We start from the raw sequence: 21,029 nt of genomic DNA, 5'->3' as shown, positions 1-21,029 counted from the left end.
TCTGCTCACTGTTGGATCCCCCCGCTCCCCCGCCTTACACAGAGCTGGCACATAACAAATGCTCAGTAAGTGTCTGTTGGAAAAAAATGAATGGCAAAGGGCAGAGAACCGAGGAGCAGCTGGTTGCTGTCTCAGCACCTTCATGGAAATCGGTGTTCCTTCCACCCCAGAGGCAGCCCCAGCCCCAGCCCCAGGCCCAGGCCCAGCCCCAGCCCCAGCCCCAGCCCCAGGCCCAATCCCAGCAGTTGGGTTCCCTCCGCTGGCCCTTGGGATCTGGGGTGAGTTGCAGCTTGCTGGGGTTTGCACACTCCTCCAGCCAGGCAGGAGAGGAACCTCGCCAGGTTGTGCTAATTAATCCTGTTTAATGCGCACACATTTGAACCTGGAGCGGAGAATGCAAACGTACTCCCAGCCGGAAGGCAATGCGTTTTGCGCGCGCCTACGCCAGAGCCCGTTCTGGAGACGCAGGGCTCCGCAGGGTAGCGGCAGGGGCAGCGGCGGGCAGGGCGGGCTGCGTGAGGGGCGGGCACCCACGGCCGTAATTCCACCCCGCGCGTCAATTATTCATCCCACGCCGCGCGCCGCACGCCGCGCTCTCAGGGCCACGTGCGGGCCGCTCAGGCCCCAGCGCAGCGGGCAGCTCCGGGACTCAGCCCGCTTCCCGCCGCCCGGGACGGCGAGGGGCACCGCCGCGCTCCAGCTCCGGGCCCGTGCGCGGTCATGAGCCGGTGCAAAGCCGCCCAGGACCGGTGAGTTTCGGGGTGGCCCCTGCGCGTGGCCATCCAGGCGGCTCCGGGATGCTTCCCACGCAGCCCGCGGGCCTTACTTTCGACCCAGGAACAGTTAGGAGGTTATCGGGTGCAGGCCAGCCCTGAGGGCTTACAGCCCCCTAGGCCCCCCCGAAGTAGGTTGTGACGTAAGAGGGAGCTCCCTGGCAGTCTGTTGTGTTATTTTCACTGTGGCATGGAAGAGGTCTGGAAACTTTGTTGTGTGCAGTTTGTTTTCCCAAAGCAAGTGAGGTCAGAATTGTCTAACCAGGGGGAGGGAGCATGGGAGGTTTATTGCAATGTCTTGGAGGGTCTGCAACTAACTCTCAGTGGCGGACACACACACGCGCGCGCGCATACACACATGCACGGCTACACACACAGAAAGAGGGAGTCACAAGAGATGTACATCCTAAGACAAAAAATGTAATTAAGTCAGTGGATGTCAAGATAGCCACCACAATGACACTATTAAAAACAAAGCCAAGAAAGAAAGAAAAAGGCCTATGCCCTTGACCAATGCCCCGGATGGCCCATTCTTCTGGACATTTGGGCTGTCTTTTTTCAGATTTTATATAGAAGGTCTTTGTATTTTGTGTTAAATTGTCATTGACAAAGCGTTTTGCCATATTGATCACTGGCCCTTGGAGAAGCTATGTAGTGATAAAAATGCTTTCAAAGTAGAGAATAGGACAGTTTTATTTCTCCCCATAAGCCAGCATGCTTCCTGTTAGGAGATGATGAACTCGGTAAAACTCACCTTCCCCTTTTTGCTTTGGCTGCTGGGAAGCTCAGAGCCAAGGTTTTTGCTTGCAATCATAACTTCTTTCACAATTAGGACTAGGGCATTATTATTCCCATCCTTTTGTTATTTGACTTTTACGTTTACACACACACACACACACACACACACACGCCTTTTCAGTAATTTTCTTGTACCTGTGACTTTTATTGCAAGACCTTTCAAATCATCATCATTGAAAAAAATATGGTCCAGGTGAATGTGCAGAGTTTGATACATGGTGAACCCTCAACAAGTAAGGGAGGAGGTATTCTTCAGAAGATGGGAAGCTCTGTCTGAACTCTTGACTGAGTGTTTTCGACACCAGCCTGTTCGCTTCACGTTGCCCCTCTCTCCCTAACTGGCACCACCCTTTGCTTAAACCAGAAATTTCTTCCTTTCTCAACCCTGACATCCAACCCATTAGCCAAATCTGTCAATACCTTCCACTTCTCTCCTACTCCACGGTCACTGTCCTACTTAAGGGATGTACGACTTGCTCAAATGACAGCAACAGCGTCTTCCACTCTTGCCCATGCGCAGTCAACTTGCTGCAGGGCCGTGTTTTAAAACCGAAGTCACATCATGTCTGTGCACTTCTGAAAATTATTCAGTGGCCTCTTATCTGCTTAGAATAGTGCAGAGCTGGTTATCACCCGCCACTGACAATGTCCGGCCCAAGGTCACCTAAGGGACCTCTTGAGTTGTTCTCCCACCCACCCTGTTCCACTTCCTGTGGTTTCTGTGCTTGGAGTTCTCCCCAGCTCTCCCCGCACTGACTCCCTCCTTCCCTCCTCCAGCACTTGATCCCCAGGGCTTCCTCAGAGTCTCCTCAACCCCACCCCGCCCCTGTTCGTGGCACCGTAGGGATGGGATTTCAGAGGGCGATGCCGCCCAGTGTCCACCACCAGTCAACAATACTGTTTCCTTTTGAGAACAAATCAATTCGTATTGAGGTATATTTATATTTATCTGTATATGTACAAACACACATATTTGTTTGCCTGTTTTATTATTTGTGTCCCCCACGAAACCTTAGACACCACAAATGCAAGACCCTTGCCTGATTTATTCACAAATGTAAGCTCCCGTCTAGCACAGTGCCTGGAACATAGTAGGTGCTCATTAACGGTTCTTGAGAGATTCAATTCAATGAGTTGAAACTCATTCTCAGCATCCCTTAAATTGATGTGCGGGGCGACAGGGACTCTCTAGCCAACAGTTTGGAGTGAGTCAGCCTAAGATGTGTGGCTCGGAATCCACGGTTAGAAGCCTGGGTCACAGCTTCGCTGGTTAGGCACGAGTGAGAAGCATGTTCCGTTTGGTGGGTGGAACTGGGAGGGATGAGACTGGGATATTTTGAGCCTTCAGCGTGGTGCTGGTGGTCAGGCGCCCAGGGCTTCCTACTGCTTTTATTTCTATACTGGGAGTTATTGGAGGTGGTCCATGAGTGGCTTGGTACTGGCTCGGTGGCAGATGTGTAATGAACCTGTCCATGGAGACTATGGAAATAAATAGGTTTTAATAGAGGTGACTTCACTTGGAAAATAACATCCTAGTTCTGATGCATGTCTTGTTGGACCACTGAGAGGCAGCCAAATCTTGTTGCCCCAAGTGAGTCGGTGCGCGGAGCATGGAGGGAAGACGGCTGTCTCTTTTCCTACCTATGGTAGCCGTCGGGTACCACCACCCTCCAAAATCCCATCCCTTCTTCCCATGCTGCTCCACAGCCCATCCTTCCCTTGTGACACTGCTGAAACTGTAGCAGTGTGTGCTCTCCCTTTCCTGCTAAGTTTTTATGACTGTTCCTTGAACCCCACTGACATTTGCCCCAACCATGTAAGTTTGGGGTACAGCTGGGATTCCAGGAAATGATTTGCCATCAGGTTTACTATATCTTTGGATCTGTAAGTGTTGGATTTTTGTATAACTCTGCCCAACCTACTGTGAAAATTTTCAAACACACAGCAAATATCAAAGAATACTACAATGAACAACGGGAGACCGTCCCCCTGATCTAGTAATTATTGACGTTTTGCCCCATTTGCTCTCTTTTTGCATATATATAATACATGTGTGTATACACACACGTATATGTTTCATGTTGTTTTGCTCGTCCATTTAAAAGTTAGCTGTAAACAATCATGAAACTTCACAATAAATATTTCATTCTCCCGAGGACATTCTCCTGTATATCCACAGTACCATTGTTAGACCTATTAAAATTAACTTCATTTTAACATTGTCTACCATCTAGTCGATGTCCAAATTTTTCCAATTGATCAAAATCTCATTTGTAGCTAGAGTTTTGTTTTTTTTCCCTTGAACCAAGATCTGATTAAAGGTCAACATGTTGGTTGTTGTGTCTATCTCTTTTAATCTAGAACAATCTCCCAGCCTTTTTGTTATGGTTTTGACTTTTTTTTTTTAAAGATTTTATTTATTTATTTGACAGAGAGACAGCCAGCGAGAGAGGGAACACAAGCAGGGGGTGTGGGAGAGGAAGAAGCAGGCTCCCAGCGGAGGAGCCTGATGTGGGGCTCGATCCCATAATGCCGGGATCATGCCCTGAGCCGAAGGCAGACGCTTAACTACTGCGCTACCCAGGCGCCCCTATGGTTTTGACTTTTGAACGGTCTGATCCAGTTGTCTGATGGAAAGCCCCATGTTCTGGATTTGTCCTGGCCGTGGATTTGCTTTTGGTTAATCGGTGTTAACAACCTCACTTAATATATGAACCTTTACTTTTGCCAGTGATCCATTTCCTCAAGATATGGTACTATCTGGGTTTATTTATAAACTGTCTACACCTACAAAGAATTTAAGGCAGTTTACAATAGAATAAGAAGCTTGTTGAATAAAAGAGATAATGTTTTTTACCACGTGGGAGGATGGCTGATGGGACAGAGTGGGCAAATATGCCAGAAACCCACATTAACGTGGTTAGTGTAACTTAACATGAGATTTGATGGCGAGTTTCCTCGAGAAAACTCTAGGTTGCAAAAATAATTTGTCCTGTGGAGCCTTAGAGGACATCAAACAAAATAACGAGTAGCATCTTTAACAGTTTCATTAGTGATGCAGGAACATTCTTCATTGAGCTGCTTCCGTATACACAAGGTCAACACCAAGGACACAACATTAAAATGGAATGCAGTGAAGTTGGTTTGTTTTTTAATGAGTCCAGTCTAGGTAAGTTGATTTCCTGATAGAAGCAGAGAACTAGCACACCCTGAAGATGATAGATGAGAGACCACCTGGCCTTGACTCTTGTCCTCAATCCCGGCTGTTGATGCTGGCCTCGCCTAGCCAGGTCCTCAGGAGGAGGCAAGTCCCCACTGGATCCTGGGGGTAGAGACAGAGCTAGTGCAAGCCTGGCCACAGAGATGAAGCCGAGAGAACCTGAGGCATGGGCTCCTGAGACTGACAGCCCCCCTCCGCCCCCGTCCCCATCCCATTACCTCTGTACAAGGGCAGCCGCAGCGGAACTTGCAAGCTCTACCAAGATTTCTGATAATTTTTTTTCCTGTCTGCATAAGTGCTGAACCCAAGCTCAGAACAGCACAGCCATGCTGCTTTCCCCCGTCCCCTGGAAAACACTTAGAGAAGATAGAAGATTGAGAATGGATTTCCATTCTCCATGAGGGAGGACCTGCCTGGCCCCCTTCGTGCCATCCTGCCTCCACCTCCAGCCAGGCCTCCAGGGGGGGTTAGCTGCAGAGTGTACCCCGGCAACCACCCAGTTTAGTATGCCTGTTCAAACTTTGGAAAGTGTCTGCCAGAAAACCAAAATACATTAACTTTCAATTAAATATTATGTAAGATGTCACCGAAATTCTGGGCAATAGAGAAAAGAATCCGCCATGATCTCACCACTCCTGAAAATCAACTAAGCCACTTGCTCTTACAGACTTTCCGTGAGCCCTCCTGTTCTGTGTCAGTGGACCTGTTTATTCCCTTCTGCAATAAAACCTGTGATTATCCATGTATTTGTATTTAGATGTATACTATACTCACATATCTATATTTGTATTCCTTTCCAGTCTTTAAAATATTTTTTCATATTTATAATTTGTATACAGTACCTTTTCTCACTTAATTTTGTATCATGTGCTTTTTTCCCTTGCTGCATAGTCTTTATACAAAATCAGTTTTTAAAATAAATGATTTTCCATCCGATGGATGTACTGCAATTTAACAAACCACTGCCCTGCTTTTGGACAAAACCTGTTGTTTTACGACTCCTTTTCATCCTACATAAATCACACTCCCGTGGCTGTAATGGTAAGATCGGGGCTCGCTGCTACCCTTCCTGGCTTGTGAGGGTTCGGTTCTGCCATCGCTGGAGGGGAAGGCGATTGCGTTTCCTCGGGTCGTGGCTGGGGAAGACTCGGCCAGCTCATCTAAAGTTGTGTCATGTTATCCACATGCAAGTGTTGGGGGCAGGGATGACATGGGCTGTGGCATGAATGAGAACCCAGAGCCGGGCGGCACTGTGAGCACGGGGCACTGGGTTGGTGACGGCAGGCGTGTTGGAGGTTGTGAAGGAGACTGTGTCATGGTGGTGGGATAGTGCTGGGGTGACTCAGCCACCCCGGCCTCTCCCCAGTGCTTTCGCACCCAAAGCACACTGTGTAGTCATATGAGGGAGTGACCTGAAGGACCTCTGGGTATCGGCCACACTGGAAGATGGGGTACTGTGGGCTCGCCGGAAGCCGCGTGTTGTTATCCTCCTGTACTTGTCAAAGAGCTTTGAAGTTCTGATCTTGCCCCAGCCCCCGGGGGACCTGTCCTGTGCTTCTCTCATAACTCTTCAGGGTTGACCTTGTGTTTTTTCATATGGAGCCCCCACACCTCCCCCAGGACTCTAGGATTCCTAAAAAGCAGGGAATATGTCTTTAAAAGGATTCATTTCCATTAGTGTAACTTCCATTAATGTAATAAAAAAATTTTCATTTCCATTAATAGACTTCTTTTCTTTAGAAGAATCGCTTTACCCCAGTAAACCGAACTATTGCTCTTTTTCCGTGTTTGGCTCTAGCCCTGGGCTGCATGTGTATGTCAGGTCCTGCCAATTTATTACCATTGCACTGTCGCTGCCCAGGGTTGCGTCTGTTCTTTGTGTCTGACTTAGTCTGACCCTCAGTATTTTCCCCCATTAGTACAACATACAGCTAACCATCATTTTTAAAGGCTCTGTGGGGCGCCTGGGTGGCTCAGTCGGTGAAGCGTCTGACTTTGGGTCCGGTCATGATCTCAGGGTCCTGGGATCGAGCCCCGTGTCGGGCTCTCCGCTCAGCAGGGAGTCTGCTTGTCCTTCTCCCTCTGCCCCTCGCCCTACTCATGCTGTCTCTCTCTCTCTCTCAAATAAATAAAATCTTAGGAAAATAAAAAGTAAAGGTTCTGTGATAGCCCAGAGACAGGTGGAGCTCGCTTTTGCCTAACTCTTTCCCATGCTGAATACAAAGCTCAACCCACAATTACAAACTGAACCTCTCCAAACAGCCACAACACTGGGGGTCAAGTGGGTAGTGCCCCGTCTCTACAATCTGGAACTAAGAGGTGGACGGTCCTGGAACTCCCTCCCAACAGCACGGCAGCAGGACAGGACCTTCCCCAGGCTGACTGTCCCCATCCCTCTCTGTCCAGCTGGACTCTGGCGCCCCCGGTTCCTCCTTCCCACACTTGCTGAGGGAAGGTACGGCCAGATGCGCGGTCCCGCCTGAGCTAAGCCCTGCTCGATTTCCGACCAGCCCCCCCGAATGTCTTTTCTGTGCAGTTGGTTGCTATGCTCTGGAATTTCAGACCATGCTGAATTTCCTTGTTTTATGGCCTGGAATTTCAGGAGCAGCACCACAGATGTTAAACGTGTGAGTCTCTTGGTGCTAGTAAAATAAACCTTAATCAAACAGGGGTGTCGTGACTCGCAGAGTTAGATAGCCCTTCATACATTATGTCAATCACCAATACAGATGTTGCCCGTTGAGTCATTTGGTAGCATAGTAACTTTATACGGTCAGAGAGCCAGCTGTGAATATTTAAGGGGGAGAAAAGTCCTTTTTTAATTTCTCTGCAAATATATTTCCGATCATAACTTAAATATTTTCTTTAGTCAAAATACTGACTTCTCTCTCTCACCGTATTCTCCAGAGGAGCCCATACTATCCTCCTGTTTCTCAGCTCCACCAAACAAGCTTTTGTAGCCGAGATCTTGCAAGACTAGGTTAGAGCCTTGCTCTAGGAATATGTCTGGAGCACATTTTTGAAGGCTCCCCACAGGTGTAAGTCCCCCCCTCCCTTTGTTGCAAATAGTGTTTCCTGAGGGCTCAGAAATTCCCCAGTGCTAGGATGGGGACACTGAGGTTGGCTTCTGTCAAGGTCACGTGGTGGCTCCCGGGCAGGACTTGATTCCTGACCCAGTTGCTAGTGTGTGTCTCTCAAGCGCCGCACCAGAGCGCCCTCCTTGCAGAGAAAATGGCTTTTGCGGTTGGGCGAGTGAATTTTTTTGAAAAAAAAAAAGCAAAAAAGCATTTTAATGTAGTTTTCATAGCTGCCTGGAAAACCCAAAAGCACCAATGACTTCTCCATGAATTATTTCACATACTTCTTCCTGTCCCTATAAACAAAAGACCATGAGAAACCCACATTTCCTCCTTTGTAAAATAAGGGAATTGGACCTGGTGAACTTTAGATTTTGTGGACCAGGAATTCCGTTTCTCCAGAATCCATTTGACTTTGAAACCCCAAACCTAGACATAGTCAGACATAATGCAATATTCTTCAGTGCCATGGGTTATAATGAAAAGTAAACAGATTATTGGTTACATTTAAAATATATATATTCTAATTACATAGGTAATACAGAATATATTCTCCTTAATTAAAAATAAGTCAACATTACAGGAAAAAAACTGAAAACCACCCTGTCCCTCACCCCCAATTAACACCCTCCTGCCCCTTCTAGAGACTATTATTGGTTCGGGAAATATATATAGTAGAGACCTTTAAAAATGCATTTATATATCTCTCTCTCTATATATAGGGATATATATATATATCTCTAAAATATATATTTATGCACACATCAATATATATTGTTTTTAGTGGTTTTTTAAAAAAATGTTATTTGTTTCACATCTTGCTTTCTTGGTCAACAGCCTGTCTTGGAGATCTTCCTGTCCGTTTATAGAGATGTACCCCTTGTTTCTTTATTGGGGCTGTTGGAAGATTTGGTCCTGGCCTCCCTCCTCTGGGCCTCGTCGTTGCCTCCACCTTGCCTCCACCAGGTGCATCGAAAACATAACGTCCTCCCACTGTTGAAATATCGCCCCTTTTCTAGCTGCTCATTCTGCACAGTCCTGTCAGCCAGCCTCCACGCCCGAGAACTCTCTCTGCCCCTCTGCCTCCGTGGGAACTCACCCTTCCCTGCACTGTCTCTGTGATCTACACACGTATCGTGTTATTACTTGCATTTCACTTAGGTCTTCTTTTTTTAGGTCTTATTTATTTATTAAAGATTTTATTTATTTATTTATTTATTTGAGAGAGAGAGAGAGAGAGAGCACAAGCAGAGGGGAGGGGAGGAGGGAGAGGGAGAAGCAGGCTTCCCACTGAGCAGAGCCCAACTTGGGGCTCGATCCCAGGACCCTGGGACCATGACCTGAGCTGAAGGCAGCCACTTAACCGACTGAGCCACCCAGGTGCCCCACGATTTTATTTATTTATTTGAGAAAGAGAGAGAGTGTGCGAGCTGCGGGAGGGATAGAAAGAATCTCAAGCAAGCCCTGTGCCGAGCGTGGAGGCTGACGGAGGGCTCATCTCAGGACCCCAAGATCACGACCCAAGCCAAAACCAAGAGTCGGGCACTCAACCGGTTGAGCCACCCAGGTGCCCCTCACTTATGTCTTTATTATCACATAGCCTTCCCTTAATTATAAACATAATCAACCTAACCTGGTAAGTATTTTTCCTCTGGCTGTCTCTTCTACCAGACTCTCTCTGTGAAGATGGGGTCCGTGTCTGTGTGTATCGATCTACCCAGCACCCATGCGCAAGGTCTGGCGCATAATAGGTGCTCAGGCCAGCATGGTTGGCCGGCTTGAGGTGGGGCAAGGGAGCTTGTCAGAAGAAACTACTGCACAAAGTTGAGGGCAGACAGAGGGCCGCGTTGCTGCCGAGCGGCCTGTAGTCGGGGCCCCTGTGCAGGGGAATTGCCCCAGAGCTCCCCCCAGCACAGTGTTCCATTAGGGAGCCTCGAGGCGGCTTTTTGTTTGCAGAGCACAGTCTCTGAATGAAATGGAGTCTGCAAACCAGCTTCCCACAGTGCTTCTGTTCCTGTTAAAAATAAACCTAACTCTATGACGGTTTGTTTTCTTTTTTTTAAAGGAAGAAAATACTCCACATCCCTCCCAAACCCGCATTTGAGCTACAGCCTGAGGCGAAGACTTAATCTTTAACTGAAACGGAGGGTGAAGCATAAACCAATCATGGAAATGCTTACCTTTTTAATAGTCCTATTAAAATCCACCTCTCTGTAGGGTGGCCGCGCAGGATCCTTGGGAGAGGGGCAGAGCTCGCAGGCATGCACACGTGACATTAACATGACACTCGGACGATAAGTTAGGAGTATAAAGCATTTCCTTAGTACACTTATTTCATTTGTCGGGTAATGCTAACTTTTTATTTTTTTTTAATTTTTTTTTTTTAAAGATTTTATTTATTTATTCGACAGAGATAGAGACAGCCAGCGAGAGAGGGAACACAAGCAGGGGGACTGGGAGAGGAAGAAGCAGACTCATAGCGGAAGAGCCTGATGCGGGGCTCGATCCCATAACACCGGGATCACGCCCTGAGCCGAAGGCAGGCGCTTAACCGCTGTGCCACCCAGGCGCCCCTAACTTTTTAGACTAACACATACAAATAAGGGATAAAGGAAAGCACTATAGAAAAATTTCCATAGCGGTTCGTTCCTCTGAACCCCAAACAAGTTAGCAAGGCAGACTGTGATCAAAAGGGCACATCAACGGGATAAGGGTTGGATTTCTCACCTGCAGGGGAGGTGGGCATGAGATAAAGAAATAAAACATGCTGTGCGTTCTCTCTGTGTTAGAACCGCCAGTAAATATAAGTACAGCTCAGGGAAAGGTTTTTGGTGGTGGTTTTGTTTTGCTTTGTTTTTTGGTTGAAGCAAACCCTTTGTATGAAAAGATACATCCTTTCAAACATGATTAATATGTCTTGCTTGTAGCTTTCTGCTCAAATTATTTGTAATTCTAGTGAGGAGGAAGCATTTCTTTCTAGCCAAAACAGCCGTCTGGATGAATACAAATGAGCTTATAAAAGGCTTGAGTTCCTAACGGGGTAAACTCGCGGGCAGGTGACCTTCTTTGTTTAAGTTCTGTTGCTGAACGCTGTCAGGCACAGCCCGGCTTCCATTCTCCTTGGGCTTGGTGGATGGAGGGCCATGGCAAGGTAGCAGCTCGCTCTGTAACAGACTCTGCCTGTGGTAGGGATGGGGGAGAGGAGGAAGGAGGAAGCCATTTCCAGAAACTTCTGCAGCTTCCAGAACCTTCTGCTACCTCCAACATGCAGATTATTTCATTGAGCAAAATCAGTTTGCCAACAGCCAGCCTGGAGCCCGGTGAATCACCCATCTTCAGGGCAGGGAGAGATGCCCCTTATATGGATGGGATGGTTCAAGGGACCCACATTCCTTGGTATTGACTCAGGGGGAAAGGACCCCATCCCAGCTCCTTAGCTCTGCCCTCCTGTGAGAATCTTTCAGGAAGAGACCTGCAGCCCACCAGAGAGAGCAGAAACTGGGAAGTAGCTGAGTTTTTGGAATGATCCAGAAAGAAGAGTGGCTTAGCACTTGGCTTCCTCAGTGCACAGAAGTTAAAAGCTTGAAATCAGATATGTGGGTTCAAATCCCAACCAGACTGTGGGACCTGGGCAGGCTAGTGTTCCTCTCCAGTCCCATCTGTCCTCCCTGGAAATGGATGGTGATAACAGCACCTGTCCCAAAGGACAGCAGGCTCAATGAAATGATTTAAGTGGACATACCCTTACCACACTGCCTAGCACATGTTAAGGATTGAAGAAACCTTAGCTTTAATTGTACACACTTCATTAATAATATTATCATTACTACTTACTCATCTTTAACAATAATTAAGGGAGTGTTAGTTTAAAAAATTAACTTCAGGACTACCCTGCCCTAGGCGTGTGGGGTGGGTCGTGTGGGGTGGGTGTCTTTATGATGATCACCTGTGACCAACGAAGACTAACCAGACCCTAAAAAGGAAGTAAGCCATGGAAGGTGTTATCAATGGAGGTGTTAAAAGGATTTAAGTTCCCTGGTCAGCTTTCTGTAAAAGACCAACTCTAAAGACCCTCCTTGTCAATGCTGTCGGACCCCTTTCGTTCTTGAGAGCTTTTTCTGTATCTTTACTTAATAAACTTCTATCGCTTTACTCACAAAATAAATAAATAAAAATAAAAAATTAACTTCAAGGGTGAGATCAAACAGAGAAGTTGAAAACCAAGATGACAACATTGTGTCAAACATTGAGGAGTGATAACTAATATTCTAAAAGTAAAAATTCTAACACGGCTTTGAACAAGAATTCAGTGAGTTTGAATCAGTCCGGATGATCCAACTGGACTTTTTTCCATTAATTTTTGTCTCCCCAGCTCTGCATCATACTGCTGTTTAGAAAAAGGACATCCTGGTGATGGACCAAAACCAGGGTGTCTGAGGACCCCTTCTCAAACCTGAGCTTAAATATCTCAAGCAGCAGAAACAAGCTTTTCTTTCCCTCTAAGTAATAGAAAATAAGCAATAAGGGAAAAAAATTAGGAAATTAAACTTAGCTGTGGTGGTGAATACCTTAACATTGACGGTTCCTTTCCTGCCAAACACGGTGAACTGTTGTTTCTCCTATTTTCTCCCTAGAGAGTTAAGAAATTATTGCATGATAAGTCATTTATCTTTAGTGCAGGTACAACAAGACTATAACCACATATTACCCAAAATGGGGAATTCACATCACATTATTTTCCATTGGTGAGTAATGGACGGGAAATGGGAAATGTCACTACAAGGCTGGCTGGCCATCTGGCCAGAGCCACTCTATGAATACAGCGGCTGATCTACGTGGAAATATTAAAGCAACAAAGTCTGAATCTGTTTCGCTTCTCTAGGGAACCTCGGTTCATGCATGGAAGGAAGGCAATAAAGTCCAATTATTCTAGACGGGGCTACACAAGGCATATGAAAATTATCTCATGTAGGGTAACTCTAAAGCTAAGTATTTTTTAAAATAGCCATCAGTCACTCCGAGTAACAAAATCAAACAAACTGATCAATCTCTGAGGAACTACCCATTAATCAAAAGATGGTGGTGAGATGTTGGCAATTTTTCACTATTCCACGTGTAATATTTTAAATCTGACATGCTGACAGGGTGGTCCAAAAATATGAAATTATCACGTCCAAAAGGAAGGACAGTTAAGCGTCATGGTGTTGGTCCATTTGTGTCACGGAGCCCCAGGTTTTCCCCTTTAAAGTGTTGCTTTCTTCTTATTTGGGGTGCATAGTTCCTGTAGTTGACAATGGCAGGAGTAAGAGGCTCTTACTGGGAGCATGACCAAAACTTTGGGGAAACCCAGGGCTTCTCCAGTGGTCCTCAGAGCAGAGGTTTTGCCCAGCAAAGTCCCACACCTCAGGAGTAGGCATATTGGCCCCACCAGACAGAGAAGCGGCCTATCTGTGCCGAGATTCTCACACAGGACAAGATGGCAGCCTTCAGTAGCGAGATAGACGGTACCACTCAGCAGGTGACTGGAGTGAAACTTGTCTCAGGTATTGTTGCCCGGGCCGATCTTACGCGTGTGAGGAGCCGGTAGTTACATGACAGGATGTTAGTTTATTTGAATGAATATCCAAAAAAAAAAAAAAAAAAAAAGCCCATCTGTTTTTTATTTTCTCCACCTCAGTGAAAACACAAACATCCCAACAGGCCCTACTGGACCTTCTGTTGTCTGAGTCTTTGGTCGAGTCAGTTCATTCCTCTGGGTGCAGCTTAACCATCTGTAAAATGAAAACGTCAAACACTAGGTCGAGGGTTGACAAACTATGACCTAGGGGCCAGACCTGGCCCTCTGCCTGTTTTTATAAATAAAGTTTTATTGCAACATAGCCATGCCATTCGCTTCCTCTTTGTCATGGCTGCTTTCACACTGTAACCGCAGAGCTGAGCAGTTGCAACAGAGATTATATGGCCAGCAATGCCTAAAATATTTACTGTCTGGCCCGTTATCGTAAACGTTTGCTGACCCCTGGACTAGGTTATCCTCCTGTAAGTTCCTGCCAACTCTAAAATCTATGATTCTGGGAAAAGGGAAAGAATATAAGGCTTCTGGGTGGGAGGACAGACCTGATGGAGAAAAGGTCAGAAAGGGGAGACTGGATTGGCCAAAAATAAAGGTATCTTTTCCCTTTCTGGTGTGCTTCCCTCTGGCCCAGGGGCCATGCTTTGGGAGCCCACAGTGGAAATGTAGTGGGCCAGGCAAGGGGCCCCAGCTCATGTTTTAAAGATGCAATAACCCTTTAGCAGCAGACAGCTCCCAGGAAAGAAATCGGTGGTACCCGTGGCTCCTCGGCACCGTTCAGAACGCCTTCCGCATGCGAGACAGCTGTGTGGCTGGTGGGTCGGATCTGGTGGCTGGTGCTTCACCAGGTAGCGCCGGATGCTGCCCAGAGGACATCTTACTGCGGGCGTCCCACCCATGGCTGCCCTTCCCAGCCGGTGCTCCCCTGGTCAGAAAGTCACCACTTGAAGCTTCTGCCCAGTTTCCAAAGCCCCCCTCAGCCCAGCCTCCCTGATCCCTCTAGCCCTTTGTGGGTTCCTCTCTTGTCACCGGCATTCCCTGTCTTGGCCTGTGGGCTTCTCACTGTCCTCTCACCCCACCCCAACCCCTCCCTGGTCACTGTGCTGTTCCACAGCACCAGAACCTTCTCTTTCTCCCTGCTGTGAGCTTCGACGCCTTCCCCTCTCAGGACACAGCGCACAGTTCACCTCCTCCCGCATGTTCCAGCCCGCCGACATCTCGTTCCGTGCTCCTCGGTTCTGGCTCCGTGCGTTACCACACGTTCTTGACCACAGGATTGAGCCTTGACTAGGGGTTGTTGAGTGGTCTGGCTTCTCCATGGGACGTAATTGGCCTGTTTCACAGAGCACCTGCGTGCGGGTGGAGGGTCTGCTCAGCTGTGTAGAGGTCCTCAGAGCAGCTGCTGTGGGAAGCAGGAGAGGAGAGGCTCTCAGAGGGCCCAGAACTCCAGAGGTGAGAGTCAAGGTGCCCGGCAGTGGAGGGAAGGCCAAGTAGAAAGCCCCTTGCATCTGCACATCGCGTCCCGGGCTGCCCCCAGAATGACCTGAGGAGAGGTGTGCGTCTCTGGACCCTCACTCGCCCTGGTCCCAGTCCCAGCCCCACTGTATATCATGGCCTGGTGCTCAGGCCTAGGGCAGGCCATCTCCACATGGGTCCCGTTTCTCCTCCTAACCAGTGCCTGCTGGTCCTGCCGGAAAGTGAGCCGTAGCTGTGTCTGAGTGTCACATTCGAACACCAAAGGGCTGCACTTGCCCTAGCGGGCCCAGGTCCAACAGCATGTGGGTATATAATCCTGGCTATCACATGGCACCCGTACTGACCATTCTCCTGGTTTCTCGGCCTCCACCAGGGTCATGTGAAGCTTCATTTGCAGGGAGGGGGGCCTCATTTCTCGGTGTAACTGACTCCCCGTTTCCCTCGTGCCGCTTAAGATTCGGGGCAGGTGAACATGGCCAGCAGCTCTCCCTGCTGCCAGAGCGGGCTGGATCCATAAGAGGGCTCCTTGTGCTCGTAGAGTGCAGTCGGCACTGGTGCTGAGGTCACATGTCACCCCATTCTGTCCACTGTCTGTCATATAGGATGGTGCCTAACCCTCTTTCCACTTACAGTGGGAAACGTCCTAAATCATTTTACAATGGAGTTTAAGTCCTGAGTGCAACTCCTTGTTTGCAAAAGTTTAGGTGAACACAGACCGTCTGAACGATTTAGCTTAAGAATGTCCTATTTGTCACACACACACCCTATTTACTTGTATCCCAGTGAAATTTCAAGAGAAGGAACAGCACCTTCTAAAACCTGGGACAACCGCGGCACGATATGCAGGCACGATATGCAGGAAACCAACCTATTATTTGAAGCCGTCTATTTGCTCAGCACGAAGGCAATCAGAAAGACAAAGGGTCACAGAGCCTGGAGCCCTCTGCCTGGGGGACTCCCGGGGGCATTCAGGCTCATTCCCTGCTCTTTGTAGCTGGGAGGGTGGAAGCTCGGTGTAAGGAAAGTGTCCATTCAGGACAGTGAGTGTTGCTGGACAGAACGGGGTGGGGTCGGGGATGGTCCATGCCGACCGCCCTGGTTGGTCTCAGGCTGTGTCTCTGCAATGATATGGATGTCCGCCTCCCTCTGTGCCTACCATCTCAACTTCCCTTCCCAAATCCCTTCTGCTCCCAGGAAAGACCATGCCTGAACACTAGGGATCTGTGGCTGGCCGGTGGCAGGCCAGTGGAGGCACGGTTTTCACTGCTCATGACCTCGTCACTGAGACAGACGGACTTTCTGTGTGGGGGTACCCAGCAGAGGACTGAGACAGGATGGAAGAAGTCATCTCGGGTAAAAGCTACACTCCTCTCGAACTTACCTAGAGCACAAAAGGTCAGAGTTAGGGAAAGAGAGAAATGTCAATACTTCCCTTCCAGTTTAAACTTGTGGTTTGTAATTTATGAGTTCAACTCCAGGGACAGAAGCATCTTCTTGTGCTGCTCTCAGGTTCCCCTCCCCCGCGCATCTGCATCCTGTTCCCTGAAAAGCACCATATATCACAGCGTCCTCCAGATGCTGTTGCGCGGGGTTTGTGAGAAAGGAGTGAGCCTGGAGGCAGCCAGAACGGGCAGCCGGTACTTCCGTCTCCAAAGGCGCTGGGGTGGGGGCCAGGGGAGTTCTGGGCTCTGTTCCTCAGGCCTTTGCAGGGCTTGGGGCAGGAATGTTTGCAACCCCCCCACCCATCCTGGGGAGCTCTCAGTGCCTCCCCAAGTTAACAAGTGGAGACAAGGAAGGACATGTGTGCCAAGTCAGGACGCACGATTTGGGTTTGAGTCTCTCCCTTGTGGTTCTGATGCTTTATTTCAAAAGCAGGCTCTGAGCCCACCAGGGTAATTATATATATTCTCACATAAAGTGGGGTCTGGAATGGGGGAAAGAAAGGCCAGACTGGCCAAGTGTGGGGTGTGGCTGCCTCGATAATATTGGACATGAAAAGAAGATGGATTTTATAATAAGTGTAGGTGCCAGCGAGCCTGCCACTTTCTCAGTTTGGGGATCAGCTTAGTCCACAGTGAGGAGTGCAAAGATTCTGCTTGGAGGCCCAGGCCTTTATTTTTAAAGTTACAACATGAATAAACTTCCTATATTGATTTGATAAGGACTTTTTTTTAGCTGACATTTTGCTGTTGATAGAAAATTCTAAAGCCTAAGGGCATGATAATGGCCACTGGCCTTTGTGTATAAAACACTGAATATTGGGGCACCTGGGTGGCTCAGTCGGTTAAACATCTGCCTTTGGCTCAGGTCATGATCCTGGGGTCCTGGGATCGAGCCCCATGTCAGGATCCCTGCTTGGTGGGGAGTCTGCTTATGCCTTTCCCTCTGCCCCCTCCCCGCCCCCCCCCCCTTGTGCTCTCTTGTTCTCTCTCTCTCTCAAATAAATAAAATCTAAAAAAAAAACCCCAAAAAACAAAAACAAAAAACAAAATACTAAATATTCTCCAATGCGATTTTTCTTTGGGAAATCATGACAATGCTGCCATTTCCATCGAGAAGTAAGGGGCAGGGATGGGGAAGATAAACGCATTCCCAAATCCTTACCCCGCTGCTCCCCACCTGTGGCCTCGGGCCCCTGGCCCAGCAGCGTCTCTGCCGCAGGGGCACTTCGCCCTCCCGCCTGCATTCCAGCCCCCACCCCAGCAGTGACCACCAGCTTTGCACCTCCCTCCCTTGGTCCCAAGACATCTGCCCACACAGATGCCCCTCTGATGCGTGGAATATTATTTCCTCGGCCAAAAAAATTCCAAGCCATCTACAGGACTCAATTTCAGGATTTTCTTGGAATGTTGTGAAAATCTGTGTCTTTGCCATGGGAACATTCAGAAGTCGAGGTTTGCGTGGCTCTAGTTACAAGATGGTATGTCTGAGGCTGTATTTCTGTATTAAATACATATTCAGTGGGTCCCTCCCTTAACTCTCCTCCCCTGTGTATCAGGAAGCCGGGAGAGGAGGAAACCACCTTTAGAAAATGTGTCCACCCATTCCCTACCTTTGTTCTGCTTCTTCCCCTCCGTGCCCCTGCTCCGGAACCAGCAGGGGCCATGTGCTTCCAGTTTTCTCCCAAGCAAGCCAGTGGCAGCTCAGTGGTGGCCAGCAGCCTGTTGGAGGGCCTGCTGGTGGAAGACGAGGCCGATCTTTACGGACCAGCTCCACTCCAGACATTTTGTGGTCATAGCCAAGTTTTTAAATCTTTGATTCTCAGTGCCTATTTAAAAAAGTGGATTTTAGGGGCGCCTGGGTGGCTCAGTTGTTAAGCATCTGCCTTCAGCTCAGGTCGTGATCTCAGGGTCCTGGGATCGAGCCCCACGTCGGGCTTCCTGTTCAGCGGGAAGCCAGCTTCTCCCTCTCCCACTCCCCCTGCTTGTGTTCCCTCTCTCACTCGCTCTCTGTCAAATAAAGAAATAAAATGTTTAAAAAAAAAAAAAGGTGCAGTTTTTCCCCCTTCCTTTCTGAAATGACAGCTTTTCCAGCAAGTCTGGACATCCCCAAGCCACTGCCGCTCTGGGCTGCCTGCTCTGTGTGGCTTGGGCATTGCAGTGCCCGGCCTTCCACTGGATCCCATGAGAGCCCCTCTGCAGAACAGTGAGGCTGCTCCGTGGGGAGAGGTACAAGGAGGGCATACTAGCTACTAGCTCCCTCCTACCAGACATCTAATAAAAGTGCGCTCCTTCTCCATTCTCTGCCCAGGCCTCTCGGACGGCACCCGCGTGCACACAAATGTCTGGAAGGTGGGGCTTCACAGGCCTCAGAAAGAGATGCCCTATGTGGGATCTTTGTGGCTTCTGGTGGGTCGTTGAGAAGTGCGAAGCCTGCATCTGTGGTGGGTGGGATTGTGTCCCCCCAAAGAGATGCTCAAATCTTAAACCCTGATAGCTGTGAGTGTTGCTTTGTTTGGAAGTAGGGTTTTGCGGATGTAATGGAGTTGAATTGAGATTAATACTGTGTAGGGTGGGCCCTAATCCGTTGACTGGCATCCTTATAAGGAGAGGGAGATTTGGACACACAGACCCACAGAGGGAAGATGTCCATGTGAAGACAGACTCAGAGACTGGAGTATTGAGTCTGCAAGCCAACGAGTGCCAAGGATTACAGATGGGCACCAGAAGCCCCAGAAAAGGCAAGAACGGGGCCTCTCCTAGAACCTTTAGAAGGAGCGTGACTCTCCCAACACCTTGATGTCAGACTTGAGCCTCCAGCACTGGGAGACAGTGTGTTTCTATTGTTGTAGCCACTTAGTTTGTGGTGATTGTCATAGCAGCTCCGGGAGTCTGAAACTCTCTCTCTGATGTCTGTGACTCTTGCGTTGAATCCCATGTCTTCCCATGACTCTGTACTCTATGAACTCTCTCTCTCGGGAAAGCTCCGAACCGAGTAGTAGGAGGCAATGGAGAAACCAGTCTGGCCAATGGCATCAACATCAGCAGGTTTCCTTCCCTGGTAGCAGGAAAGGCTGACCAGATAAAAGGTTTTTGATGCAGTAAAGAATGAGAAGAAGAGATGGGGACAGTTGTAATAGATTTCCACATTTTACTTTCTGAAGAGTTGCAGTTTCAATCCAATGGCCATCTGCAGGTAAAATTCCTTTTTGTTCAGGGAGGTCAGTTTTTGTTCTATTAAGGCCTTCAAGTGATTGGGTGAGGCCCACCCATTTTATGGAGTGTAATCTGCTTTACTCAAAGTTCAAAGAATAATGTTTGACCAGATATCCAGTCACTGTGGCCAATCAAGTGAACACTTAATATTAACCATCACAGTGACTATCTGGACCACTGTTCATCAGTGGACATGCCATTGATGTTTAGGGCAGAACAGTCCTGTGCAGATCTTTCCCATACATTGTCAGGCGTTTAAGATCCTGAGTCCCTGTCCACATAACACCCATGGTATCCCCATTATTATAACAATAGGAGTTGTGTCCACACACTTCTGGATGTCTCACTGGGGGCTGGTTCTGCCTAACCAGGAGAGCCGCTGATCCAGATTTCCTGACTCTGTAGTAACGTTCTCCCCTCTCCACACTCCCCATGCTGGCAACATCAAGATTATTGGTGGGCTTCTCAGGTCTTGATATTCAGACTTCACCTGATATAGCCATTGTCTAATCCAGGAGTTGGCAAACTCCTTCTGTAAAGGACCAGGTAGTAAATATTTTAGCCTTTGGGACTCCATGGTCTCTGTCACAACTACTCAATTCTGCAGTGGTAGGACAAAACCAGCGAGGATAATACAAAATTAATGCATGTGACTGTGTCCTAATAAAACTTTACTTATGGACACAAATATTTGAATTCCATATAATTTTTCATGTGTCATGAAACAGTACCCTTCTTTTGATTTTTTTCCAACCATTTAAAATGTAAAAACCTTTTCTGTCTTGCAAGAAGCGCAAACTGAACTCTTACTTTTCATCCCCCATGAACTTATTGCATGTTCAGCTAATAATTGAACAAGGGCTTGGATAAATGTTTATCAAATTGAACCAAGTGGTATTTGAGCAAATACAGTGCTTTTCAAACTTCTCTCAGCAGAAACTTTTTGGAATTCAAATCAGATAGAAACTCTGACGTTTAAAGCAAACATAGTATTTTATTAGCAAAATTTTATGAGTTCAAATGGATAACATTTGTATGTTTTGATGAATATGAAAATCAAGGGAAAGTTCCAGTTGGCTGTGTCAAGATGCTCTTTGATGAAACTGTCCAATGCTTGAAAGAGGAGAGAGAGGGAAGTTTCTGTTCCAAAGCAGAGCACTGACAATATCTAATGGTAATTTGTATTCTTATTTGTAAATATGAAAGTCATATATGATGCCCCAGAAACTTAAATAAATATATCATGATTGGGCACCTCAGAGGTATTTTTATACAACTGGCTCTGTGGCTGTGACAAGAGCAGGTCACAGCTATGCTTCCACAATTTTATCTGAGTGGAGAAGAGTAAGTCTGAGTTTTTAAAAGATTAGTGCTGGAGATACAAACTTCCTAACCACTAGCATATTTGTAATGAATGTGAGCTTGCTCAGAGAAATGCTGGGAGCAGCTTGATTCCTG

General features: G+C 47.8%; 1 protein-coding gene across 3 annotated transcripts in view; it reads left to right on the top strand.

Annotated features, from left to right (window-relative positions):
* Positions 1-471: 471 nt before the first annotated feature.
* The window catches only part of CLDN14 (claudin 14), a 58,310-nt gene continuing 37,752 nt past the window's right edge, over positions 472-21,029 (top strand). For 2 of the 3 annotated variants that reach the window (XM_045813527.2, XM_087861791.1), the window contains exon 1: positions 476-749. The gene's annotated coding sequence lies outside the window, so the exon portion shown is untranslated. Of the gene's footprint in view, positions 750-21,029 lie in introns of all 3 variants that reach the window. The other variant, XR_006782600.2, reaches the window with a different exon arrangement.

Source organism: Ursus americanus, chromosome 4, assembly GCF_024610735.1.
Source record: "Ursus americanus isolate L20-20 chromosome 4, mUrsAme1.1.p, whole genome shotgun sequence".
Taxonomy (NCBI): Eukaryota; Metazoa; Chordata; class Mammalia; order Carnivora; family Ursidae; genus Ursus; species Ursus americanus.
Note: the sequence above shows the minus strand (reverse complement) of the source record. Positions and strands in the feature narration are given on the sequence as shown.